General features: G+C 45.8%; 1 protein-coding gene and 2 pseudogenes across 1 annotated transcript in view; all 3 read left to right on the top strand.

Annotated features, from left to right (window-relative positions):
• Positions 1 to 720: 720 nt before the first annotated feature.
• LOC147429557 (G-type lectin S-receptor-like serine/threonine-protein kinase At5g35370) lies at positions 721 to 1,998 on the top strand (annotated as a pseudogene).
• A 323-nt stretch (positions 1,999 to 2,321) lies between these two features.
• LOC147429556 (G-type lectin S-receptor-like serine/threonine-protein kinase SD2-5 pseudogene) lies at positions 2,322 to 3,507 on the top strand (annotated as a pseudogene).
• A 7,557-nt stretch (positions 3,508 to 11,064) lies between these two features.
• LOC147429555 (uncharacterized) overlaps positions 11,065 to 17,987 on the top strand; it is a 47,332-nt gene continuing 40,409 nt past the window's right edge. Inside the window, exon 1 of the mRNA XM_086495806.1 lies at positions 11,065 to 11,209. The gene's annotated coding sequence lies outside the window, so the exon portion shown is untranslated. The remainder of the gene's footprint in view (positions 11,210 to 17,987) is intronic.

Genomic DNA, 17,987 nt, shown 5'->3' with positions numbered 1-17,987 from the left:
TGGGTCACACACAATCTTTTCGTCCTTTCATTTAAGAGCATGCCAATCGATTTCATAAAAAAAAGTTCTTTCATTTAAGAGCATGGGCTCCATTTCAATCGATTGGCTCCAATTCCATTTCATAAAAAGTCCTGAGCATGGGCCCCATAAGTGGACATGCCCCTAAAGAGGGCTAAACATCTAGTATAGTAAAGTTCCAGCTAACGAGCATCGTTGTTTGAGTAGTGGAACGGTTAGGCTGATGTACCTTTAGCTGATTAGAGAGCGCCATGGTTTAGCCCTCATGTGCAGCTGAACTTCTTTTGGCTCAAGTTCGTCCCTGCCTATTAGTCTACAAAACTTTTACACAACATTTTTGAAAAGCTGCCATAGCTATGCAATGGGTGCACCGCGACCACTAACGAGAATTGCTGCTAATAGCGCTTCAAATCAGCTCTCGATTGCATCATCCTGCGCTCCAAAATTTGAATCGCACAACAAGATCTCTGGATTTTATTCTTGGTGTCCTTAATATGGTGCGTTTACCCTATGCCAATCGACTGACTTGTTTTTGGCCTGCAAAGGCCATAGGGGGCTGGTGGAGAAAGCGTGCAAATTTGGAGCTGTCGATTTGCATGGTGAGGATGAGTGCCACGTGTATGTAGAGGCATTAAACTTAGGGTTTTTCTAATTTCAAGTCCCTTTTGGGCCAGGCCGACGCAGGCATGCTTCCTCTGCAACATGTCGGTGAAGGCAGGTGCTGCTTTTATGAAGGAGGGTGAGGTGATCTTTTTCGCGTGCTGGTATGCTCATGTGCAGCATCTTTCACGGCGTATGCTACACACAGCTACAAGAGGCGTGGCTTGTTTTTTGTGACATCGCATGCTGCACATTCAATGCCTCATGGGATAATATCTTATGCCGTGGTGGGCGATGCTGCTTCCAACCTCACATCCAGTGCCCAGGTCATCAACTCCAACTTCACAATTGCAAGCTCTGACTACTGGCTATAGACTTCCCTCATCAACATCCTCGTCTCCCCAAATGCTACCTTCTAGCTTAAATTTTGAAACCTGCCCGGCTAATCAAACGCCCATAGCCTCGGGATCATCCACTTGGTAAGCTCTACCCTTGTCTAGTATACCTACAGAGACAACCCCGACCAGTACGATAACCTTGGCGGCATCTCCACATCTCGTCATCTCTGTCGGTGGCCCAAATGGCTCCGATTTTCTTGTCCGGCACACCTCCACCACTATAGAACATGTTCAAACCATGGAACTCAGAAATAATGGCAACTTTGTCTTGCTCGACTCCTCAAATGATGTTGTTTGGCAATCCTTTGATCACCCCTCAGATACCCTACTCTCCACTCAAAAGCTGCCTATCGGGAAAAGATTGTTGAATTCTGCAAGGAATGGGTTTCCCTCTATAGGGAGGCACAAGCTTGTCACTCATTAATTATGAGAGTTCTTAGCCTTACTGGGAGCTAAGGACATCAAGCAACAACATAGAGCTTGCTTATGCAGAGATTGCTAATGCTAGCATATCCATATTTGACATAGATGGTAACATCTTGGGAAGCACAGGGAATACCAACAACGGTGGTGGTGGGGGGGCCTTCATATTGTAGAGATTTCTTCTTGGCTTAGATGGGAACATGAGGCTATTTCAAAATGACAATTCTAGCTCACAATGGGTTTTTCAAATGCAAGTGATTGAAGAGGCTTGTGCTCTTCTAAACGATTGTGGGTCATATGGGCTCTGTATCCCGGGGCAAGGTTGCACATGCGCACCCACATTCAAACTTCTCGCAACTCTCAACGGATGTGTGCCGCCAAGAGGCCTTGTTTGCAACAACAAGCACAATAATGATTTTGTGAAAATTACGTCAGCTTCCTACTTTACGATAGAAATTTCCTCAAATATAGTTAGTGGCTTATCTCTAGATGAATGAACGCTTTATGTACCAGGAACAACTCTTGTTTGGGGTTCTTCTATGGTAATCTAGAGGGATAGTTTTTTTTTTGGGTGGAAAGATCATCTCTATAAATGTTTTGGACATCTCCATGTTGCTGAACTGCTCAGGTATCTACATTTTCACATAGTAAAAGTAAATGATCGTGTCACGTTCTTGTGTTACTAAGGTGGTTGAGGAGCCTTTATATGGCTGTTATGGATAATGGGTGGTAGTGTTTGAATTTGGTACATTCATTGTGCATGTGTGTTTTAATCTCTCCTATAATCCGTAAGTAAGTTCAAACCTTATGAAGGTATAATAAAAGCTACTTGCTATGTAGCTTCTTATGTGACTTGCTAGCAGTTTCATTTTATATAACTTAATGCAGTTTGAGAAGATTCTCCTTGTTTTAGTCCTTGTATTGGGTGTATGCGTTCAAGTTGTGGTGATTGTATTCTACATAGGTTTGTGGTGGTTTGTAAGGCACAAAATGAAAGTGGCTCATGCAAAAGAGGAAGAATTTTTGCTGGAAGCGTTACCGGGGCTACCACCGAGGTATTCCTACAGGGAACTCACGAATGCAATAGAGAACTTCACACTCAGGATGGGAGGTGGGTCATTCGGGTTGGTCTATGAAGGAATCCTTGCTGATGGGACCAAAATCGCAGTAAAACAATTGGAAGGCATTCGCTAGGGCAAGAAAGAGTTCCATGTGGAGGTGGCCACCATTGGGATGGTTAGGCACTTGAATTTGGTGAGGCTCAGGGGGTTTTTCTTGGAGAGGCACCAAAGGCTTCTCGTGTATGAGCACATTGGCAGAGGGTCTCTAGATGCGCTTTTGTTTCCTAAAGAGGGTTCAAAGTATCCAAAACTCTCTTGGGCAGAGAGGCTTGCCATTGCTATAGGTGTGGCAAGGGGCTTAGCTTACATTCATGAGGGTAGTTTTGATTGCATCGTACATTGTGACATAAAACCTGAGAAAATTCTTGTGGATGATGATGGAGTTGCAAAGCTGTCGGATTTGGGTTGGTAGAGCTTATGAGTCGGCACAACAGGATGTTGTGGAGACGATTGCGCGGGGCACAAGAGGTTATATGGCACCAGCGTGGCTAAGAACGGTGGGTCATACAATAGAAAAGGTAGGTGTATACATCTATGGAGTTACATTGTTGGAGTTGCTATCGGGGCGGTGAAATTTTGAGGGTACGTCGGAGTCAAGATGGGGATATATGCCAGAATGGGCACTCTATAAGCTGACATCGAGAGGCGAGGGTAGGGCAAAGGAAATATTGGATGAGGCCGTAGTAGAGGAAAAGGATCGCTCAGCAAAACGAGCCTTGATGGTGACATTTTGGTGCTTGCAAGAGGATCCCACCGTGCAGCCTGCCATGAGCTGTGTGGTGCAGATTCTATAGGGTCTTGTGGATGTATCCCTACCACCACCGCCACTAATTCCGTCCCCTGCTAGCGAAGCTTCTGTCTCTTTGCAGTTCTCGGCCAAGGCCTTTGAAATGCATAGGTTTGCCAGTAGTGAGGTCACAATACCCTTTCTTCATTGGGCCTCATGATTCTTCTCTGGCTCAACCTTTACATCCACATCAACCTCACCAGTTGTCGCCTCTTTGGTTTACTGATGACCTTAGTGTTTGCATGAAGTCGATTAAAAGAATCACCCAACAGGTAAATACGAATTTACAACTGATTCATCAACCCTCTAATTGTGATTAGAGGACCTAATTTTCAGATAAGGCTGTTCTAAAAATTAGCAAGGTTTTGGTACTCTTCAGTATTACCATATCAATAGTTTTCCAAGAGAACTGCAGTCCTATTAACGATGTTTGCAAGATTATCAGGCATTGTGTATATGGGAAGCTAGGGGATGCCGTAACTATTGGAATTTTTCCAAACCAGTAACATGCAAAAGCTTTGCTTTGAACCACCAAACAAACGTTTGTAGTGTTGAAATTGATATTTGAAATGGGTTTATAGCAACAAGGTTGTACCATATATCTGCTTGTTTGACAAACTCAGCTCTTGTGCTATTGGATAGTAAGCATAATTGGATTGTGATAGCACACTAGCACACTTCAATAAATAAGGAATAATCAGCATGTAAATATATATACAAATTTTAATCGAAGATTTTCCTTTTTAATCCATGGGGCAAGAAATGAAGCATGTTGTTGTATTTTAATGCTTGTGATACTGGATGAAGGTATGTTGAGCTCCTATATAGGTGCATACTTGGAAGTCCTCTGTTCAATGTCACACTCATCTTTATGATCTAGATGGGTGCCAGCCTTGCATGATAGTATGTTACACGGATCGATCCCCTTGCACACAAGGGTTGTCCCATCAGGGATCAACGGCCCCAGATCATGTCCCATTCTCCAAAGGGGCAAAAAATGATGTCCCTTGTTTACCCCTAGTTCACCGTCCTCATGTCCCATAGAAGTGGTCCTGGATGCGAAAGCCTTCCATCGGCTATCGCATGTCACATGTCCATGTTGGAATGGCAAGAGTACACTACTCTAGTTTACTCTCGGTTCCCCCTAGTTTACGTGGTGATCCGACAGTGGAGATCGAACTTGCACTGCACCTAAATTTTGGTACATAATTTCTTCTTTTCCCCTCTACAACCTTTCAAATTGTTTGATGTTAAAAAAAAATAAATCTACAAACAACCCTCACCTACTTTTGCATTACATTTCCTTAGCAGGCCATCGTGATTCTTCACCTTGTTTTTATAGCTTGGGGGTCGCTATCAGAGCACACAACCTCAACTGGTGAAGTGGTCTTGGTGAGTTGACTAATAGCGCTCATCCTGTGGCGAGCTCGAATTGGCCTCCTCTATGTTTGTGGGATTTTTGTTGATAATTGCTTCCACATAGCATCAAATTTGTGAAGTTTTGATGTATTGACATGACGCTGAGCCAATAGGAACGACCCAATTTTTTCATCACTTTTTTCAATGCTCTTGTTCTGAGTCATGCAACATGCTCCATTTAGTAACGCTATACATCTAGTTAAAAATCTAACTTCCAGCTATCTACTATAAGGGAAGCATGTGCCACTTCCCCCAACTTGCGAGCCCCGTTTTCATGCGATTCGTCGCGTCCCTTGTATTCGGCACTTTTCTTTCAATAGTGATCATTCGTTTGCGTCCCTCAATCTCGTGTCCCTCTTGCGTCTCGTTTTCAAGTTGCGTTCTTGTGTATGCATTTGCTTGCCTGCAGGTCCCGTTTGCAACGCAGGTGAGCCGGCGCGGTCCCGTTTCCCCGACGTCCCGAATGAGGGCATCACACTTGGTATCAGAGCTTCGGCTCGAGCACCCGCCGACCCGACGTCGGCCCGTGGCCCGTGGTTGTCACCACGTTTTCGGCCCGTTTTGCCCTGTTTTCACCGCATTCCTTGCGTTCTTGGCCCGTTTTGCCCCGTTTTCCCCACGTTCCTTGCGTTTTCTCCACGTTCCCCACCATTTTTCGACGTTTTGCCCTGTTTTACCCGCGTTCCTTGCCGTTTTGCACCGTTTTGACGCGTTTCTCCACGTTCTTCATCATTTTTCAACGTTCTGCCTCGTTTTGCCCCGTCTTACACCGTTTGGGACCGGTTTTCATCGTTGTTCATTGTTTTTGACCCGTTTTTTTCGGTTTTCGTCGTTTTGGACTACGTTTTGCGCTGTCTCATCGTTTTTCGACGTTTTCAAGCGCATTTTTTCGCAGTTTGTCAGTCTTTTGATATTTTTGAGTTTTTCTCGGCTTCGGCCACAAGAGTACCACAATGGCTGGAAATCAAGAACATGACGAAGGATACAGGACCGAACAAGGACGAAGGATACAGGACCGAACCTGACCTGAATAGAGACCGCAAGAAGAAGAAAGAAACGAAGCTACGACAAGATGACCAAGACCCAATGGAAAAGAGACTGGAGGCACGCCTCATGGCTTCCTTGGAACACCAGATGAACTTGATGTCTACTAACCTGGGCGACCTGATTCAAGCACAACTAGGCCAGCGACACGAAGACCGCCCAGGCACAAGTAATGTCAACACGCGATGAAACACACAAAGACGACCGCGGCCCGGAAGACTAGGAACAGTCAACGAAGACGAAGACTATCAGGATGACCAAAGTGAAGGACGCTACTACAGCCTTGAGAGAAATATAGAAGATGAAAACAGATTGGGAAAATTCAAACCCATTCCCCCAGAGAAGTACAAAGGCCATCGCAACTCACTGGAACTCAACAAGTGGTTCAAAGAGGTAGAAGACTACATGCAGTGGAACAACATAGGCAGATGCAGATGGGTGCAAGTGGCCAAAACCTTCCTGGCCGACGATGCCTATGTATGGTTCCTCACCAAACAGCCATCAAAGAACTGGGAGGAATGGGAAGACTTACAAAGGGACATGATCAACTATTTTGTCCCAGATAATGAAGGCAACAAAGTCAGAGACTCGTGGCGCGAACTGCGCCAAGACGGCAACATATCAGATTACATTGTCAAATATCGTCGACTAATGCTTCAACTCCCACTGATGCACATAGCAAACCGACTACATGGTTTCCTGTACGGCCTTAAGCCCTGGGCTCGTCGAGAAGTAGAAAAGCAGAACCCCACCACCTGGGAAGTGGCCGCCAATATGGCCGAAAAGCTACGCGACACAAACTCAACACCAGATTTTCCTCCAAATAACCCTCGCTCCAACAATTTTGCCCCCACTACCTCCAACAAGTGGTATAACCCACCCACCGCGCGAGGCCGCGGATTTATACCCAATAACAGAAGCAATGACCCCCGCACACCACCACCCAATTTCAACCCTGGATTAGGCCGCGGAAATGGCGCCTTAGTCCCACGCAGCTCTTTTGCTAGCAATTCTTACAGCCCCACGTCCACCACTTGGGTCCCCAATACTTACAACGGCAATAATAACAACCCGCACCCCGATCGCACCTGGTGCAGTGATTGCAGAATTGCTCATGGCCCCTAGTACGCATGTGTCCGCAAGCGCAATCAAGCATCATCATCATCTAGCAGGGTCAACACCCTCCAAATAGAAGAACCACCCTCCGACCCCCAAATAAGAATCGAAGAAATGGAGAACCCTGTTTCTGACCAACAACCCCGTATTGGAGCAGTATCCCTCCACGCTCAATGCATGGCAGTAGCTATCACGGATATTCATAATTTATATGTCCAGGCAACAATTGGATCACAACAGCAATGGATCATGGTAGACTCAGGCGCTACACAAAATTTTCTATCACCGCAGTGCGCCGCTCGCCTGGGCCTACGTCTCAACAACGTAAATGAAACTACTATCAAGTTTGCCCAAGGCAATGATAGCAATGTCAAGGCAGCCCGTCAAGTCAGGATTGCAATGGGTGAATTCACATGCCGACTTGACTTCATAGTAGTACCAATGGATGACTTCGAGGCAATTATTGGTCTATCCTTCAACGACAAGTATCTCATTGCACTCCTAGGCATGAAGGTGGATCAATTGCTTCTGAATAATCAAGGCCAAGTAGTTACAGTACAAGGCGCTAGACTCACAACAAAGCAAGCATTCACACGTCAGGCTCATCTTCAAACCAAACCCCCCCCCCCCCCCCCCCCCATCAACCGCAATGACCCCGCTCAATTGGCAGCGATGAAAGGTAAACAAAAAGTCCCAGAGACATCTTCCCCCAAACTCAATCTCATGAGTGCAAAGCAAGCCGAGAGGGCTCTCAAGAAAGGAGCGCAGGTTCACCTATGCATCATGCAAGCAACGGAACGGCCCACACCAAGACTCAACTCCATCACCCTCGAACATGCCAAAGTTGGTGATCCCTCACTTACCCCCCCCTTCTCTAGAAGTACAAAGATGTCATGCCCCCAGAACTTCTCCCCGGTCTACCCCCTCCCTGTCAAATTCAACACGAAATTGATCTCATCCCAGGGAGTACACCCCCGACCAAGGCCCCCTATCGCATGAATGACACGGAGCTAAAAGAGCTCAAGAAGCAACTCCAGGAATTAGAGAATCAAGGCTTCATCCGGCACAGCAGCTCTCCTTTTGGGGTCCAAGTCCTGTTTGTCAAGAAGAAAGATGGCTCAATGAGACTGTGCGTGGATTATTGGGCCCCCAATAAAATCACTATCAAAAACAAATACCCCGTTTCCCTCATGGAAGACCTCCTGGACAGACTATAGGATGCCAAGTACTTCACTCGCATCGATCTCCGCTCAGGCTATCACCAAGTCTGCATTGCCCTTAAAGACATCGCGAAGACCGCCTTTCGCACACGCTACAGCTCCTGGGAATGACTTGTCCTGGGTTTCGGTCTCACCGGCGGTCCTGGCACTTTTTGCCGAGTAATCCATGACAGCTTCCGCGACATGATTGATGATTTTCTCATCACTTACATTGATGACCTCCTCATCTACAACAAAACCTTAGAAGATCACCAAAAGCATGTCGCCGCAGTACTCCAACGCCTCCGTGAACACCAACTTTATGCCAAGCTGGAAAAATGTAAGTTTGCTGTCCAAAGAATCGAGTTCCTCGGTTCCATCGTCACGTTAGAAGGTATCATGGTGGATCCCAAGAAAGTCGACGCAGTCATCAAGTGGGCTCCCCCGACATCCATCAAAGAAGTCCGAGAGTTTGTGGGTTTCTGTCAGTACACACGCCGCTTCATCCGCGACTTCAGCAAGATTGTTGCACCACTTACAGAGATCACCAAAGGCCACAAACCCTTTCAATGGACCTCCAGAGAAGAAGCAGCTTTTGAGGAACCTGAAGATAGGCATGTGTGGTGCCCCCGTCCTCCGACTACCCGACTTCACTAAGCCATTTGAAGTTCACACTGATGCCTCCGATGGTGCCATTGGTTGTGTCCTCATGCAAGAGAACCAACCCATAGCATATGAATCCCACAAATTCACAGATGTAGAGACAAGATGGACCACACATGAGAAGGAAATGCTCGTTGTCGTCCACTGCCTCCGAAAGTGGCGACACTATGTCCAAGACAAGCACACAAAAGTCTACACAGATAACATCTCCCTCAAGTACTTCCAAACACAGCCCAAAATAACCCCCAAGCAAGCCAAGTGGCAAGATACACTAGTAGAATACGACATTGACATCATCCACAAACCTGGTACCACAAATGTCATGCCCGATGCCCTCAGTCGCAGTCCCACCCTCACAGCCATCTCCACCGCAACCAGCACCCTACGCCAACACATCCTCGACTCTCAAAAAGCCGACCCCGCTATCCTCCGAATGCTCGCCGACCACATCGCTGGCAAAGCTGCCCTGGGTCTATTCGAAGTAAAAGATAACCTCTTCTACGCGCATGACAAAATCTACATCCCCAATGACCCAGATCTAAAGAAAGACCTCATGTGGGAAGCTCATGACTGCAAGCTAGCTGGACATGGTGGCCATAAAAGATCTTATGACAAACTACATCAACACTACTTCTGGCCCAAAATGAAGGACGACGTCATCGACTACGTGCGCACCTGCCCAACATGTCAACTGGTCAAAGCTCAAAGAGTCAAACCCGCAGGCCTCCTTCACCCCATGCCAACACCCTCACGTCCTTGGGACATGGTAAGTATGGACTTCATCACCGACCTCCCCCCCTCCCACGGCCACACAACCATCATGGTGGTCGTCGACTACTTCACCAAACAAGCCCACTTCATACCTGCAAAGCCCCCCGTCACTGCCTACCAAGTCGCCAAACACTTCTTCGCCAAAGTCTTCAAATACCATGGCCTACCCTGAGCCATAGTTTCTGATCGCGACACCCGCTTCCTCAGTGACCTCTGGCGCGAGCTCTTCAAGCTACTAGGTACCCAGCTCCGCTTCTCCTCCGCCTACCACCCCGAAACCGATGGTCAAACTGAAAGAGTCAACCAAGGCATCGAAGACTACATCCGCAGCTACGTCAAGGCCGATCAGAAGGATTGGTCCGAATACATGGACGTCCTGGAATTCCACTACAACAACTCCATCCATAGCAGCACTGGCTATACCCCATTCGAGCTCTCCACAGGTAAAGAAGTCATCACACCTCTTGCACTGGCAACTGGCGATGTGCATGCCCAGGATCTGGAATGTGAGGAGTTTCTTCAACAATGGCAAACGCGCATGCAACACGCAAAGAAAAGCCTCGAGCAAAGCAAGGTACACATCGCCAAATACGCCAACCAAAAGCGACGGCCTGCCGAACTCTTCAAAGAAGGTGACTTGGTCCTCGTCAGCTCTCAGAACATCACCCTCCCTCAAGGCCTCTCCCCGAAGTTCAATCACCGCTACTATGGTCCATACAAAGTGCTCAAGTCCTTCAACGACATCACCTACAAGCTGGAGCTCCCACCACACATCAACATCCACAATGCCTTCCATGTAAGTTTACTCAAAAGATTTGTGCCGGATAACACCTATGGGCGAAGGCTCCCCGAGTATGTAAAGGATGGCCCGCCACATGAGTCGGAGGCCATCCTAAAGTCGCGTTTTGGGCGCCGGGGACAACTCTTCTATGTCAAATGGCGCAATCGCCCCATGACGGAATGCACTTGGGTACCTAAAGAAATCATGCTTCGACTCGGAAGACCCCTTGTGCTGCGCTTCTACAACATGCCAACTGAAGAGGAGGACCACACACTAAATGAAAACCACATAGAGTAGTCCTCCCCCCCCCACTAGCATCACCCTAGGTAGCTAGACATTTTCGGCAACACCTAACTCCCCCCCCCTTGTAAATATCCGCCCCTAAAACCTCGGCATCAACTTTTGTATTGGCACCTCTCAAACCGCGGCTTGACGTGGGCGTCAAGCTCTCTCAACCCGGGGGTGTATATAAGGGAAGCACGTGCCACTTCCCCCAACTTGCGAGCCCCGTTTTCATGCGATTCGTCGCGTCCCTTGTATTCGGCACTTTTCTTTCAATAGTGATCATTCGTTTGCGTCCCTCAATCTCGTGTCCCTCTTGCGTCCTGTTTTTAAGTTGCATTCTTGTGCATGCGTTTGCTTGCCTGCAAGTCCCGTTTGCAACGCAGGTGAGCCGGTGCGGTCTTGTTTCCCCGACGTCCCGAACGAGGGCGTCACATCTACAATTTTGTAAGGCTTATCAGCGACCCTCTTTGTACTTTACCCTATTACCCTATGTACTAAAGTCTCAAGCTATTCTGCTCTGCACAAATAAACCCTCGTAGCGCATGAAACACTGAGGCGACGGAGCGCCGTGGACTTCAATAAGGGTGAGCGCCCCCCCCCCCCCCCCCCCCCCCCCCCCCCCCCCCCGCCCCAAAACACACACACACCTCCCCACCCCACAACCACACACACACACACACACAGTATGTGTTGGGTTTCACGATAATCCGACTCTGTGTTTCTAGGCTTCCTTGATTCCTGCTTCTCGTACTCTAGCTGTAGAGGTGTAGTTTTGCTGCATGTGGTCCTTGGTTTATAATTGACGTGCTGGCAAGAAGCTGGGAAATGTGTGTAGGACAGTAGTACTGCACACATGGAAGCGAACATAGAGGCAGTCTTGCGTGAAGGACCTTCAGTCTATCATAGCGTTCATCGTTGCAATTAATTGATCTCATGGTTTTCATGTCATGCCAGTGGCAAGAAGCGACAACAAAGCCAGTAAGTAGTGCTGTAGGACAGAAGAAGAGGAAGATTACCATAGTAACATGGGATGCCAATTTTTGAACTTCCCGGCTAAATTAATCCCCCCCCCCCCCCCCCCCCCCCCTCCCCTCCCTTTTCTCCTTGCGCTCTGTCCTAGTTTGAAGTTTTAAACAAATAGGGAAGATGCCAAATGGCCGATGGTGATATGTGCCAAGATTAAAAGACTTGTACCTTTAAGAACTGTATTTTAACCCTAAGATAAATCGATAAGATCACGATGGCCGAGGCGTCTTAAGGATATGTGCCTTTCCACCTGTGCTCCAAGCATTATGTAGTTTACTTACAGAATTGTGGCTATCCTGCTATCGTGCTAACACTGTGATAGTAGCCATATAGGCTCTAATAGACTCTACATTTTCGTATGTATACGAGGAGTTTGATGCAGCTGTGTAGGTGCCCCGGTTTCTCTCAAGACTTGTCATAGTTTTTTTGTGCTTGTGCCCGGCTGGAGTGCAAAAGTTTAATTGGTATGCGTGAAAGTTCACTAGAGTCTAGCTCTTCATTGAAACCGTCCTTGCGCTCTGTCCTAGGGCGTCCCCCCTCTATTTTGGAAACATGGTTCCCCTATAAGCCCTATCCCAGCTGTTTGGGATGCGTCCCATGTTACTATGAGATTACCCTAGAATTTGAAGTTTTAAACAAATAGGGAAGATGCCAAATGGCCAAGTGGTGATATGTGCCAAGATTAAAAGACTTGTACCTCCAAGAACTCTAATTTAACCCTAAGATAAATCGGTAAGATCACGATGGCTGAGGCGTCTTAAGGATATGTGCCTTTCCTCCTGTGCTCCAAGCATTATGTAGTTTACTTATAGAATTGTGGCTATCCTGCTATCGTGCTAACACCATGATAGAAGCCATATAGGCTTAAATAGACTCTACATTTTGGTATGTAAACGAGGAGTTTGATGTAGTTGTGTTGGTGACCCGGTTTCTCTCAAGACTTGTCATAGTTTTTTTGTGCTTGTGCCCGGCTGGAGTGCAAAAGTTTACTTGGTATGCGTGAAAGTTCACTAGCTCTTCATTGAAACCGTGTAGGCACTTTGATCTTTGCCCATGGTAGAAGAGAGGATTGAACTCATAGACAATAAAGATGAGATGGACATTATTAGGTAGAATGAGAGAGAGAGAAATGGAGAGATGGAGGTGGAGTTCCTTTGGGCTCTCCTATACGGCATTGGTCCCTCAGGCGTCCGTGGCAGTATTACTTTATTACAGCCGTAGTGCATAGTGTTCTCAAACAGTGATGGCCGCAAGTATGTATATGTATATGTAATTCTCTACTTATACTTACATACACACACACATCCGCTATAGATTGTTCTAGCCTTGTTGAGTCGAGTTCTTCTCGATTGTTGTTAGATTTGTAAAAGCTTCCATCCTCTTGAAGTGTTCACTCCTCACAAGAGAAGTGCTGACCTCTGATACCACTGAAACCGGCCATGTACTTTGTGCTAACGACAATCAATTACACAGGTTTAAATAATTGCACCCAAATAAAGAAATTGAGGCTTCATCACTCGAGTGGACCTAGAAGAGGTGTAGTCATAGTTACCCGGAACGGGGAACGACAACATGCATGAAACGCCATTCCCTGTTTTAGATACTTGCGTCTGATACACGGAACGGGGATCCGGAACGAGAAATCAGTATGGAAACGGGGATCCGAAAATGGCCATTCCTTGTAACTATGGGTGTAGTCCTTCTTTGGAGAGTATTGGCCCTCAAGCTGTGCATTATTAGTGGTAAGATGTGATACGTTGCCAGGAATCATGGTCTTGGATCTGGATAGAATTTTATGTGATTTGATTTGGATATGATCTGATTGTGCACTGACTGAGTTGTCTTTGTGTAAGTGCTAGATTAGTTTCGTCTAGTGCGTTGGTACTTAGAGTCAGTGTCTATTGAACTGGCTTATGGCTTATGTCTCTCTTTGTAGGCGTAATTGAGAGTGATTACAATTCTTTCAAGGGGATATGTCACAGAATTATGACGTGGCATGACCTGATAACAAGACCATATGCTATAAGTTGTTCCAACTTATGGGCACCTGTTGACAGGGCTCCAAGGGATGCTAGGAAGTTAACGGAAGACTGGCGGGCAAGCTGTACGTACCTACTAGAAAGCACGCCGACTCGTTGTACGGACGGCCAGAAGTTGCGCTGACAGTGCTGACACACGGAATTCCGCAATTTGCTTTGGCTAAAAAACACTGCCAGCTTTTGGGGCAGTTTGCTTTTGAGTTTGAAGATTTTCATGTAATTGCTTTTCCATGGCCAAGGGCCTTTAAATTAGACCCAAGGGCCTGGCTCAGTTGTGTTGACGAGCCTACGAGCAGAGAGGACCCGCGGGCATTGTAACTTTCCTTGAGCATTAATATAAAAATAAATACTGAAAGGGACGCTAATCTTTGGGGCCAATCTCTCTGGGCATAGAACTACGCCGAGCCGTGTTGACTCAATTAAATTGTGACTTGAGTGAAGCATTTTTAAGTGATTCTCTCGTGTGTCATGACATATTCTAGACTTGGGGTGTCTAGGTTTGTTACATTTGGCAATCGCATCTAGATCCACTCGAACTTCACATCGGATTAGCTAATCATGTCCATAGATTTCTCAAGATTGAAATGTTGCAATCATTTTGTGAATCATTCCACCTTTCACTCATTGCATCTTTCAGTCCTGCACTCAAACACAATCACATGTGTGAGTAATCATTTTCGGGAATTCGAGTTCATCAATCAAACATTGAGTTGAAAGTTCATACTAAAGAGAGTGTTTCAATCATTCAATTCTAGTTATCTTATCACTGTGTAGCCATCTTATCCCTTGGGAATCCTTGATGCGCCCACTACAATATCCAGTCATATCATTTATTATCCGTCATCATCATCCTTTAAAATTCATGATTCTTATCCGAATCGTGATCGGGTTCATTCTGGAGTTGTCATCGCTCCCAATTCGCTATCATCTTATTCTTAATTTCACTTGTAATCTATACATAAATAGTAGGATCTTCCAAAACACATTAATTTCACATAAATTCAGAGTCATCTTCAAGAATTCCTACTCCAAAAATTATTCATAAAGCAAAAGTATTGTCAACACATTAGTATCTTATCTGTTCTGGAGCGAGCATATCCTCTCCCAGTTCTATTTCAGTCTGTTACCTTTTTTGGGACATTGCGCCCCACTAGTCGAGACACTTCTCGTTTTGAGGTATTCGTCTGTGTGTTCCTCTGTCAGTCGGAGATATGTATCTTTGTTTCCTCTTCTTTTGTCATCATTCGTCGAAAGTTGATTTGTTGGATAAGTCAAGTTACCTGAATGCATTGCAAACCCTTGCTTAGCATGTCCCATCAACTGCTGTATGGACTCCGAATCTTGTAACAAGCAGTAATTTCGTATCTCTTTGGGCAATCCACAGCAAAATCGCTCGATCTGCTGCCAAAAAATGATCTTCTTAGACGATGAAGCAGGTAGAGAAACATTCCAAAATCTCTCACAAGAAGTATCCTCACCATCCGAAGACGATTCTAGGCGGTAATCACGTCACTCCGTACTATTGAGTGAGCCACGAGGAAATAATAAGTCTCTTGAACTTTAGCCACTTTGACAGTGCTTCTTTTCTTAACAGAAAAGTGGACCACCATGTCCGTGCATTTCCTTTCAAATAGGATGCCCCCCTTCTAATCTTGGAGTGCTTTGAGTAGCACCCACCAGAAAAGGGTATGTCAAACTGTTGAATAAAAGCGAGGGCTCTGTGAGCATCTCTCAACCTTGAAAAAGGTATCAAATTTGACTGCTTGTCCACCCTCCTTGAATTTTTTGTTCGTCTTGCTCTTATCTTTAAGAAAGTCGTATTGATTGGCTCTATAAAAGTGCTTCCTTTTTGAATAAAACATTTGATTATCAGAGTCCGAGCTCTCGAGCTCTCAGAAGAGGATGAATCCTCCTCAAAACTATTAGAAAATTTCCGAGATCTGTTTTTCTTGGCCTTCTTGTTTTTGCATGTCTTTGGTTCTTTTGTCTTTCTTTCCCTTTCTGTCCTCATCATTGGAATCATAAGAGGAATAGCTATCGGAACTGTCAGAAGAGGATGAGGACGAACTGGACACACCCTTGAAGTGTACACGCTTCTTCTGTTTTCGTGCATTTGCAGAAGAAGATTGTTGACCCAAATAATCGGGGTAATTTGTTCCCTTGCTGTGTCTCTTTGGAGGCTTCGTTGTCTTCAATATTTGGTTGACTCGTCGTTCGATCACATCATCAAGTTCATCTTCAGTGAACATCCGTGGAATAGGAGGTTTCTTCAGGGCCGACTTTAATGGTGTGTCGATGGCCGTACCGGTACCTATTGGGAATGCATCTCATCAATCGGGTGCCGGGTCAAAAATTTCGCGTACTGGGGATCCTTTGAATACTGTAGCATTTGCTTGGCACAGGCATCAACCTGTTGTTAACGTTGCATCTCCTTTTATTCTTACTCTGTAGGCCGTGGAGGCACGTACTCTTGTTTCGATTGTCCATTTGAATTTTCCGTACTTTCACCCGATCTGAAGTTGTCGGGTGGGTTTGTCTGATTCTTGCGGGATTCGTCGTTTGAATCCATGTGTGTTGCGGTAAAAGGATCGGATTTCCCGATAGAAGAGAAATTGGCTGAGCTCTGATACCACTGTAATAGACTTGGGCACCCCAAGTCGGAAATTGAGCACAACACACAAGAGAATCACTTAAAATACGTCACAAATTAATTACACTTTTAACAGAGCCTACACGGCCCGATTTCCAGAGATATTGGTCCAAAAAATTGGCGCCCCTTTCGGTATTTATTTTTATATTAATGCTTGAGCAAAGTTACAACTTCCGAAGGACCTCTGCTCTCAGACTCTGCGTTGAGATGCTCTGCAGAGTGAGGCCCCAAAAGGTTCTTATAAACTTACAAGGGGTGCTCAAAAGCAGAGCTTCAAAAGCATTCAGTTCAAAAGCAATAAACCCAAAAGCATCTACTCTCAAAAGCTAGCGTTGGGACTCCTGAAAAGCAGCCACCATAATTTTCGAAAATCCATATAGCTTGCCTTGTCAGTGAAATCGGCGAAGCTCTGATACCACTTTAACAGACTTGGGCATCCCAAGGCGGAAATGTGGCATGACACGAGAGAATCACTTAAAATACTTCACAACTTTATCAAACTTTAAAACTAGAGTTGATACGCCTCGACGTAGTTCTGTTCCCAGAGGTATTGGCCCCAAAATCTGGCGTCCCTTTCGGTATTTATTTTTATATTAATGCTTGAGCAAAGTTACAACACCCGGGGGCCCTCTCTGCTCATATGCTCGTAGCACACACCGAGTGAAATGAGGGCCTTGGGTTCTTATTTGGCCCGTGGCCTCAAAATCAAAGCAAGTACATGAAAAGCTGCAAACTCAAAAGCACTGGGCCAAAAGCAGCGAGTGGAAATTTTAGAAATCCATACAACTATAACTAACTTGGACACTCCAAGTCAAGATCCTATGGCGACACGAGAGAGAATCACTTAAAATAATTCACAACTTTAAAATCACAGTTCAATTCGGTCAACACGGCCCGACGTAGTTCCGTGCCAAGAGAGATGGGGCCCAAAGACTGGTGCCCCTTTTGGTATTTCTTGTATATTAATCTTTGAGCAAAGTACAACTCCCGTAGGAACCTCTGCTCTCAGACTTTGCGTCCAGATGCTCTGGAGAGTGAGACCCTGAGGGCTCTTTTATTCTTACAAGGGATGCCAAAAGCAGAGCCCCAAAAGCAGTTAAACTCAAAAGCATTCAAGCTTTAAAAGCTTTTAAAATAAAGCAATTGTTGCAAAAGCAACTAATCCCAAAAAGCTTTAAAAAAAAAGAATCAATGGATTTGCGAAAATCCGTATAGCATGTCAGCGCAATTTCTGGCCCTGCCACGTCAGCACCGTACGGATTGCCATGTCAGCATGTCTGTGATTTCCGAGATTCTGCCACGTCAGCAATGCAACGCAATTTTCGGGATTCTTTCCCTTTCTACCTATGCGTCCGGGCATGCCACGTCACCTGTTTGTGACATGCCCCCCGGTTGAAAGCATTGTAATCGCCCTCGATTATGCTTGCAAAACAGATAGAGGCCATAACTGTCTTAGTAGACACTGATTGTTAGTATCTATGCACTAGACAAGACACATCTAGCACATGTACAAAGACGCCAGTCATATTACTACATATGACATCACAAGACATCACATGACAAATCACATTAAAAAATCATTCCAAATCTTAGACAATGATTGCCAGCAACGTATTTAGTAACTGTCACAAAGTGATGACGTGACTG

Source organism: Adiantum capillus-veneris, chromosome 22 (genome assembly GCF_014529385.1).
Source record: "Adiantum capillus-veneris isolate H3 chromosome 22, ASM1452938v2, whole genome shotgun sequence".
NCBI lineage: Eukaryota > Viridiplantae > Streptophyta > Polypodiopsida > Polypodiales > Pteridaceae > Adiantum > Adiantum capillus-veneris.
This window is presented reverse-complemented; position numbering and strand designations above follow the sequence as displayed.